This window comes from Pinus tabuliformis, chromosome 4_1 (genome assembly GCF_031772625.1).
Source record: "Pinus tabuliformis cultivar Carrire ecotype Pingquan chromosome 4_1, CPIR1, whole genome shotgun sequence".
Lineage (NCBI taxonomy): Eukaryota > Viridiplantae > Streptophyta > Pinopsida > Pinales > Pinaceae > Pinus > Pinus tabuliformis.
The window spans coordinates 595,294,653-595,303,200 of record NC_142303.1 but is presented as its reverse complement, the minus strand read 5'-3'; positions in this window follow the sequence as shown (position 1 = coordinate 595,303,200).

Sequence of the window (8,548 nt, the reverse complement as noted above, 5' to 3'; positions counted from 1 at the left end):
TGGAGACTCCCTTCAGCATACCCGGAAGCAATGCCAACTCCAGAGATATCATGAAGAACTGGGTGAATGAGCCAGCTAAATTCAGGATGACACCCAACCAGGTATACAAGACGAAGATACTGCGGAAGGCATATCAATACTTGGTCATATTTGCATGATGTCTTTATGGCCAAGATAGCACGAAAACCTTCCCACAGAGTTGGGTGATCATGTTGGACCAAATGACCAGAGAAGACAAAGCATGCAACTGGTCCGAAATGTTGGCTCATCAGCTGAAGGAACATGTAACAAGGACTCGACAGCTGCCCAAAGGTATGCAAGCAGAAATCTACATGTCTGCCTACATCTTGGATGCAATATGTGCCTGTCAGGAGTTCTCGAGCTTGAAGTGGGCATGAACATCGATGGAGACCTCGGTGAACACTTATTGTAAGATGTTTTTTGAATGCAGCTTCAGAGGAGTTATCACACAATTTTTCGATCATTTTGTCACCCCGATTTACAAGATGATATTCGAACAGGATCCACCTTGCATGTCGAAGGCAGCAATGGAGGCATTGATCGACATAGCTGATTGGTATGCCTCATCGTCCGACACCTTCATACAGATGTACAGTGCGGAGAATCCTTCACATGTTCTTCCGAAGTTTTCCTTGGACAAACTCATCATGCAGGAAGTACCATATCACATATTGACAAGATTATCATCTAGGCTACATTGGAAGAAGAAGGCACCTTGGCCCGCTCTTCCATTGCACATTGGGTTATATGAGATACGAAGTTTAAATCATGCAGATGTTGAAGCAGAGGAGATGAAGAAATACCCATTTGACGCCCGAAGTTACAATTTGTATGACCCACATTGTCTTGTGAAAGACCATTGCATGAGAGTACAATTTAACTGGATCCACGGGGCATGTCATTGGGCAGAGGAAAACCCATGGAGATATTGTCACAACTTCTCCAGACTCAATGAACCAGTCGGACTTGCTATGGAATGGGTAGCAAAGCAGAATCTCGAAGAGCACCAGAAGCAGAAGTAGCAGAGGTAGACATACGAGTGCACGACAAGGGCAAGAGGAAGATTATCACCAACATGGAGGAAGAGAAAATCTGCAAGTTGCAAAAAGTAGCTTTGGCAATAGAGGTGAAGAGGCAACAACGCGACAATAGAAATGCACAAAGGCAGAGAGAGAAACGAAGAATGGAGGAAACAGAGAAGGAGTTGCATGAGTTGAAGAAGCAACTCCAAAAGGAAAAGGAGTTGCACAAACAGGAGCAGGAAGTGCAACAGGAAAATGTATAGAAGGGGGCACAACTTGTATAGATAGATGAAACTGTGCCCGTACAGATAGTAGACTCATCAGAAAAGTTGGCACCAGGAAGACAGGGTGAACCATCGCAGGAGCAAGACTTCGCTTAGGAGATAGAGTAAGCACTTGAATAGATGGATAAGGATATGGAGCAACAAGAGTCAGAGCAAGACATCGACCTCATGCCTCACCACCAAGAGGTCGACCTACCAGCTTCACTGCATCCGGAAGAGGAGCAAGTCCCAAATGACCAAGGAGACACTGAGATCCTTGGAGATCAGCCAAAAGGAGAGATGCACAACATCTCATTCGACAAGTCTCAACATAGAGTTTTTCAATTTCACAGAGTGTCGACTCTGGAGGATCATACATATCCTGCGCAGTTTGAGGAATGAGTGATCATGTATGATGTGCGCAAACATCCAACATCGTTGGCCAATGCTACCAGAGCATATGTTGAAGCCACTAGCTCGAGTGTTCGCTTCTTGATAGCTGAGAACTAGTGAATGGCTAAGGAGCTATAGACAACCAAGCAAGGAGGAGAATTGGTTACATCATCCGCCCAAGTAGAATTGAAGAAGGCAATACTGGATGAAGTATTGTCCCTTGACACAGTCATGCGAGCGTTGTATTCCAAGTTTGATACCATGCATAAGGCAATTGTCCATCTCAACGGTTGGCAACAATGATGTTCTAGAAGAGCACGTATCTTGTCGAACGTGCATGTTGCTATTTATTACATGAAAACATGGATGATGAGATACAAGGGAGCCCCATTACACTTTCTTAAGATGATGAAACCCAGTGCGGTCGAGCTGAAGGCACACATCTAGAGTAAGATCCGGAACTATGTAGATCTCCTGCAGCTCCTCATTAGTATACAAGCTTCCCATGCGCGTGTATTCAAGAGTATAGATGTTGTTGTGCGCGCACATGTGATCCCATCTATTGGGACACTCACCCAAGCAAAGACAAAGGCACAAGTTCGACTGGTGCTTGACTTGTATTTTGATGAGTTGATCCACATAGCCACCAGCCTAGACTTGGTGATCAGTGCAGACACCATGCACAAGTATGTCGTTGGCCCGACCACACTCAAGACAATGATGTGCATGCTATCAGACGAGTTGGACAGAGGAGCCCGAGCAGTGTACCCGGATGCTATGGAGGCAAGAATTCGTTTCCAGAAAGATTTCACCTTAGAGTACACGGACATCATCGTGGACTACCGAGCTTGGCATCAGTTTGCTATTGTCAACCGCCATTAGGATGTTGAAGAGCTGGTCTTCCACCAATTGTCCAAGTCATAGTGATGTCTTGCATGGCTTGCTCAAGCCTATTTTGTCTCACATGGGTACATGTGCAGATTGTATGTAATGTATTGTCAAGTGTAAGTTCAAGTGTCAATAGTTGGATGTAACAATCATAGAGTAGATGAAGAGTCATGAGGGTAGATGAACTGTCACAAAAAGGAATGTCAAGGGCCACCCCACCCTTTGCTATATATAGTCCCTCATAACTCATTGTAGAGACTTTTGGTCAGCCAAGCTTCCAATAGGAGTATCTTAGAGAAAGCTTGGACAATATTATAACGAGCCTTGGCTTCTCCACTGCGCAGAGCTATTATATCTCTTTGGAGGAGTAAGCGACAATGAATGTAACGTTCCACTGTCGGAACTAGTGGTTGGACATGGATGTATTGTATGACTGGAACTTACACTTCTTAATATAACAAAGCCAACACGTTTCATGCATATGCCATATTGTATTTTAGCTATCTTGTTTACTCTAAATGATATATGTATCTGTTTTCTTATGCATGCATGTGTAGCTATTTTCTGTAATGTATGTATGAATATTTTTGAAATGTGTTGTCGGTTTAACCATCACTTTGGATTACTAGCTTACTTTCCTTCCATGTTGTGATGCATCTTTGCTCGTGTGTTCCCTTCTTAACTCCGTGTTGTCACAGGTTTCCAAGGGGTGCACTCACCTCACCCTCCGTGCGTTAGAACCACTCATACACCTTCCTTGACTTACTACATATGTCACACCCTTGCTACCAACAGGGACATCTTACTTGCCTCTGTGCGAAACCGCGGTCAAGGCAATACCGTACGATCCACTGCTGGGACTCCTACGCAAAACGGCTTGAGGTCTAATTGGGACTTCTTACCGGGGAGATCCCCTGACATGTTTACGGGTCCAACACCATCAACACTAACTTATCTTGTCATGTGCATAAACTTAAGAAAACCTTATCAAGAACAAATACATTCCTGCAATATTTATTAATAAAACAACATGGTTTCATTATCTTTAATGCGTAAAGTTCACATGCATTCTTCTCAAGAAATATCATGACTTCTTTCTCTTTTATGTGCAGGGTTCATAGGTAATCTTTGCAAGAAAAATGACTCGGGTAATTAGTTGTCTTCCACACAGAAGCCATGAACGTTTTCCAAGAAATGCACAACAAATATTTTCAAGAATATAAATGTATTTAAACTATGGTCATGCACATTAGAACCATGAAAGTTCTCCAAAAAAATTTTAACACAACATAGAATGCAAACACATGCTTTCTTTTCCAAGAATATTAGTAAAAATAATTTAACTTCCACACACAAATCCTTGCAATCTTTCAATACAATAACAAGTCTTCTTTATCTTTTTGTGTACAAAGTTCCTATATATTCCTTTTCAAGAAGATTTAGCTAAGTTACTTAACTTTATGCATTATTATTTTTTGTTTAGGGAAAAATATACATATGCCATATTTTCTTTTCAAGAAATTAAACGCATGGTAGTTATATATCTATATATATATATATAGTCAAGAAAACAAAAAGCATAATAGCTATCATTTTATGCATGCAAACCATATAAAATTTTCCAAAAGAGAGTAATGTAATGGCTACTATTCTTGCATGCAATGTAGATTCTTTCCAAAAGAAGGCTGCCAAAATATTTATGGAGTTCAATCCTTAAAGCAAAGAAATAAATAATTATCTCTATATTAGAGACTCAACTTATCATTTTTTCCTTTCTCTGAACTCTCTTCTTAATCTTTATTATGATTTCCTCTTTTGGCCGAGACAACATCCCTATTCATTAACCCATTATTTTTGTGCATATTATTGGAGAGGGAATTATTGGTCTAAAAAAACAAGCCTGTTGTGCATCATCGACCTCGGCTAACCTATTATTTCTCTCAGATGCTCTGTTTTAATTTTTTGTTGTTTCCATTGGCATTCTATTCCTTACTATTTTTTTTAGGTGCGTCTGCATAACCTTTTTTTTCTATATTCTTGTGCAATAGAAGGTTGACAATTGATTATAACGTAAGTTCAAACAGTAAGGTAAACCCATATTAACTTAACAAATTCTTGGCTTGACACATAACCAATTAAGATAAATATTATTATTTGTAAATTTATGAGCTTACGACAATCTTTGTTACGATATTTAACGATAGGGATATTACATACTCCCCCCCTTAAAGAGAACACCGTCCTCAGTGTTCATCTCTCATTGGAAATTTAACTTTTACTCCTGATATAATAATCTAAACCACCCAAAAGGGGATCCTTCCCCTTTAAAATGAAGGATTTTCATTTCCATGAAATACCATTAAATGAAACAATAATGTTTTTATCCATAGTCATAATCATGAACAGTTGCGCAAATATTCAATTTCTACTTTCAATCACTTAACCATTATTCAAATTCATAGAAACAAAACAAAATTTTTATACCAACATACATTACTTACCAATTACTCGTGGAAATCATGGTCACTTTTACACAAACACTCTAAGAATGGTTGGACAACCCATAAACACTCCATGGCAAGCACCCTGTAATGTATGACCAACAAATCTAACATAATCATGTTAATCACAACGTTTTCAATCAAATAAAATACTTTAACTATCAATTATTTATGTAATGCTAAGTGATATTTTAATCATAATACTGCTACAAGTACTTAGAGAGTATTGACCCTCTAATTATTAAAATGATAAATCACTGCATCACGTGCACATTGTCTAACTCTCGCTAAGGACATCCACACAATACTTCTAAAAGTACTTAGAGAGCACCTTTCTCTCTAATCATTGAAATGATCAATAACTACATCAAGTGCAAACTTGTCTTAGACCTTACTAAGACATTCACAAGATTGATAATACAATGAAGGAACTTACACTTCCAGTAATTCCTTTCCAAGCACTTGACTCCTTTCTGGTTAAGATGTATATAAAATTCTTGCACAATCATATAGAAATTCATTTTAATACAACACGTGACTGATTAGTTAACTTGTTCTGCTATGAGAACCATAATGGGCAAACGAATACTCCTCCCAACCAATGAGAACTGGTTTCCATACCTAGATTGAACGATTTTCACATCCAGATAATTCTATAACAAAGATCATACCAGGTCCACTTTGGAATTCCACTGGCCAACCAACTCAAGAATTCCAATGACCACACAGGTTCTAATATAGGATTCCTCTTGGTAGCATCCCGTCAATTCCTCTGACAAAATCCCGTCTATGAGGAATTTTGGGCCTCCTCCAACAGGCTCCAAAATCAACAGAGTTGCCTCAATATTTTTCCTCTCTTCACCATGTTGGCCAACTCTTTTCCCTTACTGACATCATCTATCTCTAAGGAGAGAAAATCCGGGCAGAAAACAACCATCAACCCATCTGGGCAAGAAACTGACATCAACCCAAGACATCTTGGCCTTTCACAATTGTCCACAACTATCTAGTAAGTGAAATTATCTTTAGCACCTCTTCCCATTGAATTTTCATAATTGACCATATTTACATTAACATTAAAGCAATAGGAACAATTATGTACATCATGTATTCATACTTGACCCTCAACATGGGTCCACAATATCTAGATTGACAAGAAACATAACTGACATACAAGTGGTATACATTCTGATTTTCCAAATAACACAATCATGCATATCATAACATTATACTTTCTCATTTATGGTTGCAATCCACATTGCAATATTTTACCCTCATAGGTTCTCATGTTGCGATTAAATTACCACGTGGGGCTAACAGACAACCACATCATTAGACACTAATATACCCTAAAAACCTCGTAGGGTGAAAATCATCAAACATTTAATTTTATTATTAAATGATCATGAGGATGTTCACCCCTCACTCAATGGATTGCAAGGGAGTCCATCTCTTAACCATTTTCATAAAATATTACATAGAAATATTATTTAAATACAACATATCTAGCTAAAAGCTATAAAAATCATCATGATATCATTTACACACAAATGTTCAATCTTTATATCTTTATGGTCTGGTTGTTCTATCAGTGGGCCATCGTGCAATTCACACTCCCCAAGCTGCATGGACCATCAGTTCTTTACCTGCCACAATGTTAAACATAATCTATCATTTGCACAAGTCACAATCCTTTCTTGCCATTGTTGTTGTTAGCAAACTTTGATATCATGATTAGATAAAGTATTAATCAACCAAAAATCAATATTTAATAGTGATTCTTCAACATCTATTTATGTGCATACATGAAATATAAATAAAATATCGCAACATGCTCACTCTAACAACACTACTCTTGCATTAATTATAAGCATGTAATAATCAAAACATGTCAAAATAAATACCATATTATTATGATTCTTCTTGCACAAGCACACATTTTTTTCCAAAGGAAAACCACTGTAACCATCCCTTTTCATTTAAATGATACTAGCATCTTAGCTTTGTGATGCAGGAGCATCCTGACACGTCAATGGAAACAATTTAGAGAAGAAGACAAGTGGACGATCACGTGGACAGCCAGGCCAACCACAACTGAATTCTGTTATAGGAACTAATTTTAGTTAAAAAAATCAGTTATGACTGAACGTATGTATAAAGAACTTAAAGATTCCTGAGTGAATCAAGAAGAAAAGAAGACGAGTATAGAAAAACCCTGGGCGTGAGTGAGAGAACAAAAATGTAGTTGCCTAGAAGTTCTGGATTAAGGCTGAAATGCCTTAACATTGTAATATGAATTTGTATATGATGAAAGTGTTTTATGTGAATCTGTGTCTTTATATGTTTTTTTTTTGTTTTCTGGTTTTCTTTTCTCTTGAAAATGGAAATTTCAATGCCGCAGAATAGGCATGTCGATGAGCATGATTTTGATTTTAGGTTTGATTTAACGGCAGTCGTTATTGATTGAAATCCTGCCGTAGGTATATGGAAGCGAGTCATGGGTCTCTCGCATGACTGCTGTTAAGAACCGAGCTCTCTTGAATACAAACCACTACGTTTGCCTGGACGATTGCCTGGACGTTTTGGAAGATGAACGGGAAAGCGGAGAAGTTTTAAATTACTTGCAGTCACGGAGGAAGAGGGCATGAGCCGCCTCCAAAACGCATTAAAGCTTTGATTATGTTCAAACTGCAAGTGATCCGAATGCCCTGGAAGAGACAGGGTAAAGAATGGGATTGAAGACCCCGGCGAACCATTCGTTCCATAGTGGCACGGCAACGACCCTGGCCTATGACACTTCCCATAACTTGGAAATGAAGGCGGGCTTCCCCAAGCCAGAACCGAAGAGGGCCGAACCGAAGAGGGGCTGCAATTTCAAATCAGCACCCTGAGAATTTTCTGTAATACTTGGGGGATACACGAAGACGCAGATCGAGTCCACGTGGTAGTCAAGAGCGTGGGCGGAAGAAGAACGATGACAATGTCATCATGCGTTGTCGATTGGTCTGTTCCGAGATTGACCTGGCTTGGCCTTCCTTAGTTAAAATGAAGCAAGAGACATCAGAATGCAGTGGCGGAAAGTCTTTTTGGGCCCATAACCCACAGGTCCCAGGATCGAGCGGGTAAAAATTTTGAAAATGAAGAGACCCAGACTCCGTTTTCATCAAGTGGCATCAGAGCGGGAAAAGATTTCCTGGGGAGAGGAGTTTTTTTGCATGCGAAGAAAGGAGGTACAAAGAAAAAAGAGGTACAGTTTGTTTGTGAAGGTGAGAAGATTGCAGCAAACCTGGAGCAGGAGTGCTCAATGGGTTCGAGAGGAGAGAACCGCGGAGATGCCGAGAGGACTAAGCTCAGCAGAGAAGCTTGGTAGGGCATCTGGTAGCAGGGAGGACTTGCTATTGCAGAGGTTTGATTGCAGCTCACAGAAGGCAGTTCCACTGAAGAAGAGAAACAGTGGGTA